General features: G+C 45.0%; 1 long non-coding RNA gene across 1 annotated transcript; it reads left to right on the top strand.

The window, feature by feature from the left end:
• The first annotated feature begins 4,140 nt into the window (after window positions 1–4,140).
• Window positions 4,141–10,112, top strand: LOC128688607 (uncharacterized). Its single transcript, XR_008407027.2, has 2 exons — window positions 4,141–4,271; window positions 9,547–10,112. It is a non-coding gene; the product is annotated as an uncharacterized lncRNA (long non-coding RNA).
• Window positions 10,113–15,404: the final 5,292 nt, after the last annotated feature.

The following is a 15,404-nucleotide window of genomic DNA, read 5'->3' as shown; positions in this document are numbered from 1 at the left end:
TATTATTATTATTATTATTATTATTATTATTATTATTATTATTAATGTTGTTGTCATTATTATTATTACGAAAACTACAATTATTATTCTTATTATAATTGCTGTTAGTACTCTGATTATTATAATTATTATTATCATTATTATTATTATTATTATTATTATTATTATTATTATTATTATTATTATTATTATTATTAATATTATTATATAAAGCAGTAACTGTATGGATCAATCAAGACAGAGTGTAGTACAGGTTCGATCCTTCTAATCTGGAGGTATAAACTGTACCCCTGCAGCCAGCAAGCTTCCTTCCTCCCCCCTCCCCAGTGTTGCCTCGGATCAAAACACACTGGTCCGAAAAACAACAATATTGCGTGGAGGCGGGTGGTGTGTGGTGGTCGAAATTTCGTGAAAGATTCAAGGCCGCGAGTCCTCAAGGTCCGGGAGGGTGAAGAGGGAGAGACAGTGTCCCCGGTAACTGGGGGAATAATCAGCCCCGCCCCGCCCAGCCCCGCCAGCCCAGCCCCGTCCCTTCAAGAGACCGGCTGCGACAGATGGGGGAAATGGATGGATGGACAGAGGGAACTACGCATATCCTCTCCAAATTTCCAGACTACCCATCAGTGTTGTCCTCGCTGTTTATCCTCAGCCGGGTGATGTTAGCTAAGCTGTCATTAAATCACATTATTGTCTTTCAGTCATGATCATAATTGAGGTTTTAGCCGGAATTAAAATTGTTGGCGTTGAAGTACATTCTAACTGAACTGTTATGATATGCAAGTCAACAATACATGAAAAAAAAACGTTCTTCCCCTCACGAAGAAACAATCTCTTCCACTAAATAACAATTTTGAATCGCCGTACAGAATAAAATCTGTTGCAATGTAAGACCCTCGCCAAGTTTGCTATTGATGGCTTGCACGAGCACTCGCTTGTTGACCAACAAACCAACAAGTCTACAAACCAACAAGTCTACAAACCAACAAGTCTACAAACCAAAAACCCTGCAAACCAACAAGCATACAAACCAACAAGCCTATAAACAAACCTACAAAGCAACATGCCTGTAAACCAGCCAACAAACAAACAAAGCAACAAACCATCAAACCAACACACCTTCAAACCAACAAACTAACAAACCAACAAACCAACCAACAAGCCAACAAACAAACAAACCATCAAATCAACTAACCGACAAACCAACAAGCCAACAAACCAACCAACAAACCAATCAACAAGCCAGCAAACAAACCAACAAACAAACCAAGAAACCGACAAACCAAAAAACCGACAAACCAACAAGTCAACAAACTAACCAACAAACCATGAAATCAACAAAACGACAAACCAACAAGCCAACTAATCAACAAACCAACCAACAAGCCAACAAACAAACAAACCATCAAATCAACAAACCGACAAACCAACAAACCAACAAACCAACAAACAAACTAATCAACAAGCCAGCAAACAAACCAACAAACAAACCAAGAAACCGACAAACCAACAAGCCACCTAACCAACAAACCAACCAACAAGCCAACAAACAAACAAACATACAGAACAAGCAACCAAGAAACCGACAAACGAACAAACGAACAAACCAACCAACAAACCAACAAACAAACAAACCAACAAGCCAAAAAACTAACCCATATACAGAACAAGTAACCAAGAAACCAACAAACCAAGAAACCAAGAAACCAACCAACAAGAAAACAAACAAATCTAGAAGCCAAGAAACCGACAAACCAACAAATCAACCAACAAACCGACAAACCAACAAACCAACAAGCCAACAAACCAACAGACCAGAAGCCTACAAACCAACAAACCAACAAACCCCACGCCTACAAACCAACAAACCAACAAGCCTACAACCCAACAAACCAACAAACCAACAGGCCTACTAACCAACAAACCAACAGGCCTACTAACCAACAAACCAACAAGTCTACAAATCAACAAACCAACAAACCAACAAGCCTACAAACCAACAAACTAACAAGCCTACAAACCAACAAACCTACAAACCAACAAACCTACAAACCAACAAACCAACAAGTCTACAAACCAACAAACCAACAAGTCTACAAACCAACAAGTCTACAAACCTACAAACCAACAAACCTACAAACCAACAAACCAACAAGTCTACAAACCAACAAGCCTACAAACCAACAAGCCTACAAACAACAAACCAACAAACCAACAAGCCTACAAACAAACAAACCAACAAGCCTACAAACCAACAAGCCTACAAACCAACAAGCCTACAAACAACAAACCAACAAACTAACAAGCCTACAAACCAACAAGCCTACAAACCAACAAGCCTACAAACAACAAACCAACAAACCAACAAGCCTACAAACAACAAACCAACAAACCAACAAGTATAAAAACCAACAAACCAACAAACCTACAAACAACAAACCAACAAACCAACAAGCCTACAAACCAACAAGCCCACAGACAACAAACCAACAAGCCTACAAACAACAAACCAACAAGCCTGCAAACAAACCAACAAACCAACAAGCCTACAAATAAAAAACAACAAACTAACAAACCAACAAACCAACAAGCCTGCAAACAACAAACCAACAAGCCTACAAACCAACCAACAAACAAGCCTACAAATCAACAAACCAACAAACCAACAAGCCTACAAACCAACAAACCAACAAACCTACAAACCAACAAACCAACAGGCCTACAAACCAACAAACCAACAAACCAACAAGCCTGCAAACAACAAACCAACAAGCCTACAAACCAACAAACCAACAAGCCTACAAACCAACAAACCAACAAGCCTACAAACAACAAACCAACAAGCCTACAAGACAACAAACCAACATACCAACAAGCCTGCAAACAACAAACCAACAAGCCTGCAAACAACAAACCAACAAGCCTGCAAACAACAAACCAACAAGCCTGCAAACAACAAACCAACAAGCCTGCAAACAACAAACCAACAAGCCTACAAACCAACAAACTAACAAACCTACAAACCAACAAACCAACAAGCCTACAAACCAAGAAACCAACAAACCAACAAACAACAAACCAACAAGCCTACAAACAACAAACCAACAAACCAACAAGCCTACAAATCAACAAACCAACAAACCAACAAGCCTTCAAACAACAAACCAACAAACCAACAAGCCTACAAACAACAAACCAACAAGCCTTCAAACAACAAACCAACAAACCAACAAGCCTTCAAACAACAAACCAACAAGCCTACAAACAACAAACCAGCAAACCAACAAGCCTACAAACAACAAACCAACAAACGAACAAGCCTACAAATCAACAAACCAACAAGCCTTCAAACAAAAAACCAACAAGTCAACAAACCAACAAGCCTACAAACAATAAACCAACAAGCCTACAAACCAACAAACCAACAAGCCTATAAACAACAAACCAACAAGCCTACAAACAACAAACCAACAAATCAACAAGCCTACAAACAACAAACCAACAAACCAACAAGCCTACAAACACTGATTAACACATGCAAAACAATATGAAACATAACATAATCATGCTTATAATATTTGTGTAGGTGAGTCAAGAGGATGAGTGTGATTAGTGTTGGGAGGTGAGGAAGGGGGAAGGGGTAGAGGAGAGGGTAGGGGAAAGGGAAGGGGAAGGGGAGGGAGAAGGCGGAAGGGATATAGTTATGCACGAGTACTAGGATGAGAGGAAGCTAGGCGGGGGAGACAGGTGAGGATGAATAGGTGGTGGAGGGGGGTTTGAAGAGGATAGTGGTGGTGGTGAGGGGAAGGGAGTGGGAGGGGGGGAGGGAGGTACTCTAGGTGACAACAATAAACAAAAAAACACAGTTCGCGGAGAAAAACAATGAGTGTGAAGGCAGCATTCAAACTTTTTTTTTTCCCACATTACATCGACATTGACGTTGACAGAGTTGCTCCTACCTGCACCATCAACTTCTCAGCCAACAATAGCAGCAGCTTTGGAACAGACAGCAATAGCAATACAATAGAAATTGCAACAACAGCTAAAAAAAAAATATGAATAAAAAAATTCACTACCAGTTCAAGGCTACTCTCAATAATACGAACAAATCCGGTTTCATGGATTGCGTTCACTTAAAAAACCGTCTGGAAGGAGAGGAGGTGGGAGGGGGGTGGTGATTATTACAAGTGGGGTGTATATAAACACACTCAGGTGGACAACCCGCTCTATCAGCACTCACCTGTTGTCTCCACCTCGACACTCTCTCAAGTATGGTGAGTCTAGTGTGCTTTTTTCTAGTTGACGTTCTTTTGCTCCCTTGTAGGGAACTTCTGGTACCTGGCAGTTTTGTGCTACCTGGTAGTGTTATGGTTCCTTGTAGTGTTCTTGCGGTACCTGGTAGTGTTCTTGTGGTTCCTGGTAGTGTTCTCGTGGTTCCTGGTAGTGTTCTTGTGGTTCCTAGTAGTGTTCTTGTTGCCCCTGGTAGTGTTCCTGTGGTTCCTGGTAGTGTTGTTGTGGTTCCTGATAGTGTTGTTGTGGTTCATGGTAGTGTTCTTGTGGTCCCTGGTAGCGTTCTTGTGATTCCTGGTAGTGTTTGTTTGGTTCCTGGTAGTGTTCTTGTGGTTCCTGGTAGTGTTCTTGTGGTTCCTGGTAGTGTTCTTGTGGTTCCTGGTAGTGTTCTTGTGGTTCCTGGTAGTGTTCTTGTGGTTCTTGGTAGTGTTCTCGTGGTTCCTGGTCGTGTTCTTGTGGTTCCTGATAGTGTTCTTGTGGTTCCTGGTAGTGTTCTTGTGGCTCCTGGTAGTGTTCTTGTGGCTCCTGGTAGTGTTCTTGTGGCTGCTGGTAGTGTTCTTGTGGCTCCTGGTAGTGTTCTTGTGGCTCCTGGTAGTGTTCTTGTGGCTGCTGGTAGTGTTCTTGTGGCTCCTGGCAGTGTTCTTGTGGCTGCTGGTAGTGTTCTTGTGGCTGCTGGTAGTGTTCTTGTGGCTCCTGGTAGTGTTCTTGTGGCTGCTGGTAGTGTTCTTGTGGCTCCTGGTAGTGTTCTTGTGGCTGCTGGTAGTGTTCTTGTGGCTCCTGGTAGTTTTATTGTGGTTCCTGGTAGTGTTATTGTGGTTCCTGGTAGTGTTATTGTGGCTCCTGGTAGTGTTCTTGTGGTTCCTGGTAGTGTTCTTGTGGTTCCTGGTAGTGTTCTTGTGGTTCCTGGTAGTGTTATTGTGGTTCCTGGTAGTATTATTGTGGCTCCTGGTAGTGTTCTTGTGGTTCCTGGTAGTGTTCGTGTGGTTCCTGGTAGTGTTATTGTGGTTCCTGTAGTGTTCTTGTGGTTGCTGGTAGTGTTCTTGTGGTTCCTGGTAGTGTTCTTGTGGTTCCTGGTAGTGTTATTGTGGTTCCTGGTAGTGTTCTTGTGGGTCCTGGTAGTGTTATTGTGGTTCCTGGTAGTGTTCTTGTGGTTCCTGGTAGTGTTCTTGTGGTTCTTGGTAGTGTTCTAGTGGTCGTGTTCTTGTGGTTCCTGCTAGTGTTCTTGTGGTTCCTGGTAGTGTTCTTGTGGCTCCTGGTAGTGTTCTTGTGGCTCCTGGTAGTGTTCTTGTGGCTGCTGGTAGTGTTCTTGTGGCTGCTGGTAGTGTTCTTGTGGCTCCTGGTAGTGTTCTTGTGGCTGCTGGTAGTGTTCTTGTGGCTCCTGGTAGTGTTCTTGTGGCTGCTGGTAGTGTTCTTGTGGCTCCTGGTAGTGTTCTTGTGGCTGCTGGTAGTGTTCTTGTGGCTCCTGGTAGTGTTCTTGTGGCTCCTGGTAGTGTTCTTGTGGCTGCTGGTAGTGTTCTTGTGGCTCCTGGTAGTGTTCTTGTGGCTCCTGGTAGTGTTCTTGTGGCTGCTGGTAGTGTTCTTGTGGGTGCTGGTAGTGTTCTTGTGGCTCCTGGTAGTGTTCTTGTGGCTGCTGGTAGTGTTCTTGTGGCTCCTGGTAGTGTTCTTGTTGCTCCTGGTAGTGTTCTTGTGGCTCCTGGTAGTGTTCTTGTGGCTCCTGGTAGTGTTCTTGTGGCTGCTGGTAGTGTTCTTGTGGCTCCTGGTAGTGTTCTTGTGGCTCCTGGTAGTGTTCTTGTGGCTGCTGGTAGTGTTCTTGTGGCTGCTGGTAGTGTTCTTGTGGCTCCTGGTAGTGTTCTTGTGGCTGCTGGTAGTGTTCTTGTGGCTGCTGGTAGTGTTCTTGTGGCTCCTGGTAGTGTTCTTGTGGCTGCTGGTAGTGTTCTTGTGGCTGCTGGTAGTGTTCTTGTGGCTGCTGGTAGTGTTCTTGTGGCTCCTGGTAGTGTTCTTGTGGCTCCTGGTAGTGTTCTTGTGGCTGCTGGTAGTGTTCTTGTGGCTCCTGGTAGTGTTCTTGTGGCTGCTGGTAGTGTTCTTGTGGCTCCTGGTAGTGTTCTTGTGGCTGCTGGTAGTGTTCTTGTGGCTCCTGGTAGTGTTCTTGTGGCTCCTGGTAGTGTTCTTGTGGCTGCTGGTAGTGTTCTTGTGGCTCCTGGTAGTGTTCTTGTGGCTCCTGGTAGTGTTCTTGTGGCTGCTGGTAGTGTTCTTGTGGCTGCTGGTAGTGTTCTTGTGGCTGCTGGTAGTGTTCTTGTGGCTGCTGGTAGTGTTCTTGTGGCTGCTGGTAGTGTTCTTGTGGCTGCTGGTAGTGTTCAGGGGGCTCCTGGTAGTGTTCTTGTGGCTGCTGGTAGTGTTCTTGTGGCTCCTGGTAGTGTTCTTGTGGCTGCTGGTAGTGTTCTTGTGGCTCCTGGTAGTGTTCTTGTGGCTGCTGGTAGTGTTCTTGTGGCTGCTGGTAGTGTTCTTGTGGCTGCTGGTAGTGTTCTTGTGGCTGCTGGTAGTGTTCTTGTGGCTGCTGGTAGTGTTCTTGTGGCTGCTGGTAGTGTTCTTGTGGCTGCTGGTAGTGTTCTTGTGGCTCCTGGTAGTGTTCTTGTGGCTGCTGGTAGTGTTCTTGTGGCTGCTGGTAGTGTTCTTGTGGCTGCTGGTAGTGTTCTTGTGGCTGCTGGTAGTGTTCTTGTGGCTGCTGGTAGTGTTCTTGTGGCTCCTGGTAGTGTTCTTGTGGCTGCTGGTAGTGTTCTTGTGGCTCCTGGTAGTGTTCTTGTGGCTGCTGGTAGTGTTCTTGTGGCTGCTGGTAGTGTTCTTGTGGCTGCCTGGTAGTGTTCTTGTGGCTCCTGGTAGTGTTCTTGTGGCTGCTGGTAGTGTTCTTGTGGCTGCTGGTAGTGTTCTTGTGGCTCCTGGTAGTGTTCTTGTGGCTCCTGGTAGTGTTCTTGTGGCTGCTGGTAGTGTTCTTGTGGCTGCTGGTAGTGTTCTTGTGGCTCCTGGTAGTGTTCTTGTGGCTGCTGGTAGTGTTCTTGTGGCTCCTGGTAGTGTTCTTGTGGCTGCTGGTAGTGTTCTTGTGGATGCTGGTAGTGTTCTTGTGGCTCCTGTGGCTAGTGTTCTTGTGGCTCCTGGTAGTGTTCTTGTGGCTCCTGGTAGTGTTCTTGTGGCTCCTGGTAGTGTTCTTGTGGCTGCTGGTAGTGTTCTTGTGGCTCCTGGTAGTGTTCTTGTGGCTCCTGGTAGTGTTCTTGTGGCTGCTGGTAGTGTTCTTGTGGCTCCTGGTAGTGTTCTTGTGGCTGCTGGTAGTGTTCTTGTGGCTCCTGGTAGTGTTCTTGTGGCTCCTGGTAGTGTTCTTGTGGCTGCTGGTAGTGTTCTTGTGGCTCCTGGTAGTGTTCTTGTGGCTGCTGGTAGTGTTCTTGTGGCTGCTGGTAGTGTTCTTGTGGCTCCTGGTAGTGTTCTTGTGGCTGCTGGTAGTGTTCTTGTGGCTCCTGGTAGTGTTCTTGTGGCTGCTGGTAGTGTTCTTGTGGCTGCTGGTAGTGTTCTTGTGGCTCCTGGTAGTGTTCTTGTGGCTCCTGGTAGTGTTCTTGTGGCTCCTGGTAGTGTTCTTGTGGCTCCTGGTAGTGTTCTTGTGGCTGCTGGTAGTGTTCTTGTGGCTCCTGGTAGTGTTCTTGTGGCTCCTGGTAGTGTTCTTGTGGCTCCTGGTAGTGTTCTTGTGGCTCCTGGTAGTGTTCTTGTGGCTGCTGGTAGTGTTCTTGTGGCTCCTGGTAGTGTTCTTGTGGCTCCTGGTAGTGTTCTTGTGGCTGCTGGTAGTGTTCTTGTGGCTCCTGGTAGTGTTCTTGTGGCTGCTGGTAGTGTTCTTGTGGCTGCTGGTAGTGTTCTTGTGGCTCCTGGTAGTGTTCTTGTGGCTCCTGGTAGTGTTCTTGTGGCTCCTGGTAGTGTTCTTGTGGCTGCTGGTAGTGTTCTTGTGGCTCCTGGTAGTGTTCTTGTGGCTCCTGGTAGTGTTCTTGTGGCTCCTGGTAGTGTTCTTGTGGCTCCTGGTAGTGTTCTTGTGGCTGCTGGAGGGCTTGTTGAACAACCTCCCTGAAACACAAATTATTGCTAATGAAAGAACAAATCCTCTGAAATTTTTGTGCTTGAAGAAAAATCGAGAAGCTTACGTACTACCTATATTCTGCGGGCGTCCTGCTCAGTTCTCGAGCGTTGAGCACCAGCTCCGGGACCTTTCTCTTGTATTTCAATCCCTTCAGATGATCTAGCGCCGTAATAATCACTTTTGAGTTTATATTTTGAATCAGACTGGTATTTCTCGTTGGCATCCTGGTGCCATGCTTATATTCAGCTTGAGTGCCAATGACCTTCACATGCCACACCGTTTCCTGGTATACCCTCAGTGTATTTTGAATGCCATGATCAAGTCTCCTTTGATTTGTGTTACTCCCGAGTCACGAGGCCATGTTCCTGTAGTCTCTCAGCTCCGCTGTCAGGCTGGTGGAAACTGAGACGACCCAGGTTTAATCTACTGGTGACTTGAGACGAATGAGCATATTTGTATCACACCTGCTGCTTCTGCTCACATACCATTAATTAGGTACTTGATTGTGAGTGGACTGCTGTGGGTGGCATCCTGAGGAAGAGAACCAAAGGACCCCATTGGATATCAGCCACATTATTTGTCCTTTTAAATTTATCCTGAATTAATAATTCCGAAGATCTTTTCTGTTTTCTCCCGTGTTGGGAGTAACTCAGTGAGTTACTCTCAACACAGGAAGCCCGATGTCTCTGGCCTGCTTTTCCCAGCGAACACATTAAACTCTTGACACATGCCTTTTGCCCAGGCCTTTTTTTAACCTTCTTTGTTTTCCCCATTACATTCTCCACATTAGCTATGCAGTGGCATACAGGATTCTATCCCTTCTGTCTTGGTACTTTATGTATACCACCCACCAACACAAGCGGACCTAAAATTAAACCCTAGAAGACTCCTCTGTTTACATTTAATTATATATAGTGTATACGGAATCACGTGTAATATATAAGGGGGGATTACCAATAAAATGCTTGTTATCTTTTTTTCAAGATGGAACTTGAGTACTTTCATATAGTTATAATCAGCTACAACGTTGTACTTACGCTGAACTGCGAACTGCTAGTAAAAATAACCTGACTAGTTAAGACTCGGGTGTTTTGGGACAGTCATCCCTGAAATAATAAAAATGTTTAACTTCTATCTTCGTCTTCTGGCAGGCGTGGAACAAATGCTACCTGCTGGTGGTGCTGGCGATGGTGCTGGTGGTGATGGTTGCAGCAGCGCCACAATACCGTGGCTTCAACCAGCGTGCCAACCCACACCTCCAGGGCGGCTACAGAAGAGGCTTCGGAGGGTATAGCCTCGACGATAACAGTTTCGACCATGACAGCTACGAGATATATGGACGGCGTTTCATGGGCTAGAACCAATCTCCTTCTCAGCCTGCTGCTGCTACTGCTTCTGCCCGTAGTCCTGATGCTCCTCTTCCTGTCCCCTCCTCCTCTTCTTCCTCCTCCTGCTTGGACTCCTACAAGGTTCATCACCTGGACTTACAGTCACCATCAACGTTCCAGGTTCCTGACTGGCAACTGAGGAGGACTCGACACTGCAGCCACTCAGCCACTGACAGTCACTCAGCCACTGACAGTCACTCACAGTCACTGGAAAGACCACTCAGGACCTGCTTAAATTTTATGCTGATTTTAGCCAGTACGGTTTTTAAAACTCGTGTAAAGAAAATTCAGCACAGGATTTCAATAAATTTTTTCATTATTATATAGTACTGTAATGCATTATTTAACCTTCAAGGTATTCAGAACGATGCTCAGTTTGTGCTGCTCTCACCAAGTTGTATTTGTAGGGGTAGAACCACGACTCCTGCCCGGATTCTTCATTATTATCAACCCTGGCCTCCTGGCACTGATCAGGCACACACATTCTGTCAGAGGCACCAGCTGTTCAGTTAGGTTCAGTTGGTATGTCGGACTGTCGATTTATGGCCACCGTCAACCCTTCTGTTTACATAATATATATATATATATATATATATATATATATATATATATATATATATATATATATATATATATATATATATATATATATATATAATATATATATATATATATATATATATATATATATATATATATATATATATATATATATATATATATATATATATAAGTTATTTATTTATTAACACATCGGCCGATTCCCACCAAGGCAGGGTGGCCCGAAAAACAAAAACTTTCATCATCATTCACTCCATCACTGTTTTCCCAGAGTGATGCTTTACGCTATAGTTATAAAACTGCAACATTAACACCCCTCCTTCAGAGTGCAGACACTGTACTTCCCATCTCCAGGACTCAAGTCCGGCCTGCCGGTTTCCCTGAATCCCTTCATAAATGTTACTTTGCTCACACTCCAACAGCACGTCAAATATTAAAAACCATTTGTCTTCATCCTATCAAATACGCTCACGCACGCTTGCTGGAAGTCCAAGCCCCTCGCACACAAAACTTCCTTTACCCCCTCCCTCCAACCCTTCCTAGGCCGACCCCTACTCCGCCTTCCCTTCACTATAGATTTATACACTCTCGAAATCATTCTGTTTTGCTCCATCCTCTCCACATGTCCGAACTACCTCAACAACCCCTCCTCAGCCCTCTGGATAATTGTTTTGGTAATCCCACACCTTCTCCTAATTTCCAAACTACGAATTCTCTGCATTAGATTCACACCACACATTGGCCTCATACAAGACATCTCCACTGCCTCCAGCCTTCTCCTCGTTGCAACATTCATCACCCATGCTTCACACCCATACAAGAGTGTTGGTACAGCTATACTCTCATACATTCCCCTCTTTGCCTCCAAGGACAAAGTTCTTTGTCTCCACAGACTCCTAAGTGCACCACTCACCCTTTTCCCCTCATCAATTCTATGATTCACCTCATCTTTCATAGATCCATCCGCTGACACGCCCACTACCAAATATCTGAATACATTCACCTCCTCCATACTCTCTCCCTCCAATCTGATATCCAATCTTTCATCACCTAATCTTTTTGTTATCCTCATAACCTTACTCTTTCCTATATTCACTTTTAATTTTCTTTTTTTACATACCCTACCAAATTCATCCACCAATCTATCTCTCTCCCTCTGTCTGTCTCTGTCTCTGTCTCTGTCTCTCTGTCTGTCTCTGTCTGTCTGTCTGTCTGTGTCTCTCTCTCTCTCTCTCACTCTCTCTCTCTCTCTCTCTCTCTCTCTCTCTATATATCTCTATGTATATATATCTATATATATATATATATATATATAGATATATATATATATATATATATATATATATATATATATAGAGAGATAGATACAGAGATAGATATAGACATAGGAGTGTGTGTGTGTGTGTGTGTGTGTGTGTGTGTGTGTGTGTGTGTGTGTGTGTGTGTGTGTGTGTGTGTGTGTGTGTGTGTGTGTGAGTGTGTGTGAGTGTGTGAGTGTGTGTGAGTGTGTGTGTGTGTGTGTGTGTGTGTGTGTGTGTGTGTGTGTGTGTGTGTGTGTGTGTGTGTGTGTGTGTGTGTGTGTGTGTGAGTGTGTGTGAGTGTGTGTGTGTGTGTGTGTGTACTCACCTAGTTGATGTTGCAGGGGTCGATTCCAAGCTCCTGGCCCCGTGTGTGTGTGTGTGTGTATGAATGGCCTTTCAGCGTCTACTGGCATTTCCTAAAATATAATAACAGAGTAAGTAATGATAAATCAACTCAGGTGACCAAAATCTCGACAGTACAGAAACAACAGTTATTGATGAATATGATGATTAACTCTCGAGGCTACATAAACATTGTGTAGTGTAAGAAAAAGTTGGAATAATTACCTGCCGTCTTACGTGCTATGAGACAGAACGATTTACCTGTCATCCTACATAATTTATGAGACAGAAAGATTTACCTGCAATAATCTTGCGTGTTGATGAGGCACAGTTGCTGTCTACTATCGTATTACTTACACGAGGATAGCACCTCCCTGGATAGTTGCTGTCTACCATCGTATTACACGAGGATAGCACCTCCCTGGATAGTTGCTGTCTACCATCGTATTACACGAGGATAGCACCTCCCTGGATAGTTGCTGTCTACCATCGTATTACACGAGGATAGCACCTCCCTGGATAGTTGCTGTCTACCATCGTATTACACGAGGATAGCACCTCCCTGGATAGTTGCTGTCTACCATCGTATTACACGAGGATAACACCTCCCTGGATATATGATCACAGGGAGGTGATCAGATATCCAGTATTTGTTAGTGTGACTTTGTAAATGGTCCAAGTCGGACCGAAACGTCGTCGTAAGCTCATCTCTCCTGTGTGCGGGTTATTTGTGTATTGTTCCAGTCACGGTATTGTGACTTTTTGTTATTTATTTTTGTTAGTATTTGCTAACTAATAATGAAACAAATGTGTGAAGATAGCAACAAAGGGACAGATAACAATAAAAGGGACAGATAACAATAAAAGGGACAGATAACAATAAAAGGGACAGATAACAATAAAAGGGACAGATAACAATAAAAGGGACAGATAACAATAAAAGGGACAGATAACAATAAAAGGGACAGATAACAATAAAAGGGACAGATAACAATAAAAGGGACAGATAACAATAAAAGGAGATATAATAATAAAGAGAGAGATAACAATAAAAAGAGAGATAACAATATAGGGAGAAATAACAATATAAGGAGATATAACAATATAAGGAGACATAAGAATATATGGAGATATAATAATAAAGGGAGACATAACAATAGAGAGATAACAATAAAGGAAGATTTAACAATAAAGAAAGGGATATAACAATAATGAGAGAGATAAAGGGAGAGATAACAATACAGAGAGATATAACAGTATAGGGAGATATAACAATAAAGGGAGATACAACAATAAAGGGCGAAATAACAATTAATTAAGGGAGAGAACAATTAAGGGAGATATAACAATAAAGGGAGAGATAACAAGAATGGAAGAGATAACAAGAAAGGTAGAGATAATAAGAACGGGATATATTAAAATAAAGGGAGATATAGTAAGAAAGGGAGATGTAACGAGAAAGGGGGAAGTAACAAGAATTTGAATTATAGCAAGAATTTGATCTATAAAAAAGGAAGATATGATAAGAAAGGGAGATATAACAAGAAATTGAGATATAAAAAAGGGAGATGTCATAAGAATGGGGATATAATAAGAAAGGGAGAAGTAACTAAGGAAGGGAGATATAATAAAATATTAAGAAAGGGAGATATAACAAGAAAGGGAAAGATAACAAGAAAGGGAGATATAATGAGAAAGGTAGATATAGGTTAAGGGAGAATAAGAGATGGTAACGAGGAAGGAGAAAGATGGTAACGAGGAAGGAGAAAGATGGTAACGAGGAAGGAGAAAGATGGTAACGAGGAAGGAGAAAGATGGTAACGAGGAAGGAGAAAGATGGTAACGAGGAAGGAGAAAGATGGTAACGAGGAAGGAGAAAGATGGTAACGAGGAAGGAGAAAGATGGTAACGAGGAAGGAGAAAGATGGTAACGAGGAAGGAGAAAGATGGTAACGAGGAAGGAGAAAGATGGTAACGAGGAAGGAGAAAGATGGTAACGAGGAAGGAGAAAGATGGTAACGAGGAAGGAGAAAGATGGTAACGAGGAAGGAGAAAGATGGTAACGAGGAAGGAGAAAGATGGTAACGAGGAAGAAGAAAGATGGTAACGAGGAAGGAGAAAGATGGTAACGAGGAAGGAGAAAGATGGTAACGAGGAAGGAGAAAGATGGTAACGAGGAAGGAGAAAGATGGTAACGAGGAAGGAGAAAGATGGTAACGAGGAAGGAGAAAGATGGTAACGAGGAAGGTCACAAAGGGTGAGACAGCACAAACTATTATCAGGGTCACTCCTTAACCCTCCCTCCTTTTTCTTCCTCCTACCCTGCCGCCCTGCCACCCACACCACCCTGCCACCCACACCACTCTGCCACCCTGCCACCCACGCCACCCTGCCACCCACGCCACCCTGCCACCCACGTCACCCTGCCACCCACACCACCCTGCCACCCTGCCACCCACACCACCCTGCCACCCACGCCACCCTGCCACCCACGCCACCCTGCCACCCACGTCACCCTGCGACCCACGTCACCCTGCCACCCACACCATCCTGCCACCCTGCCACCCACACCACCCTGCCACCCACGTCTCCCTGCCACCCACGTCACCCTGCCACCCACACCATCCTGCCACCCTGCCACCCACACCACCCTGCCACCCACGCCACCCTGTCACCCAAGCCACCCTGCCACCCACGCCACCCACGCCACCCCCCCACCCCCGCCACCCCCCCACACACGCTACCCTGCCACCCACGCCACCCTGCCACCCACGCCACCCTGCAACCCTGCCACCCACGTCACCCTGCCACCCACACCATCCTGCCACCCTGCCACCCACACCACCCTGCCACCCTGCCACCCACGCCACCCTGTCACCCACGCCACCCTGCCACCCACGCCACCTTGCCACCCACGCCACCCTGCCACCCACGCCACCCTGCCACCCACGCTACCCTGCCACCCACGCCACCCTGCCACACACGCCACACACGCCACCCTGTCACCCACGCCACCCACGTCATCCACGCCATCCACGCCACCCATGCCACCCACGCCACCCACGCCACCCTGCCACCCACGCCACCCTGCCTCCCTGCCACCCACGCCACCAGCAAGACCAAGCGTTAGTGTTCAATGAACTCTTCGGTATCTGTCTCTGGGTGAATATTTATTCTGTCTATGAACACAAGAGCTGCATCCTGCTTGTAACGTACACACACACACACACACACACACACACACACACACACACACACAACACACACAACACACACACACACACACACACAACACACACACAACACACACAACACACACACACACACACACACACACACACACACACACACACACACACACACACACACACACACACACACACACACACACAAGAAAGGGGACTACACAGGAATGAG

This window comes from Cherax quadricarinatus, chromosome 13 (assembly GCF_038502225.1).
Source record: "Cherax quadricarinatus isolate ZL_2023a chromosome 13, ASM3850222v1, whole genome shotgun sequence".
Lineage (NCBI taxonomy): Eukaryota > Metazoa > Arthropoda > Malacostraca > Decapoda > Parastacidae > Cherax > Cherax quadricarinatus.
The sequence above is the reverse complement of the archived record's forward strand: the minus strand, read 5'-3'. Positions and strand labels throughout refer to the sequence as shown.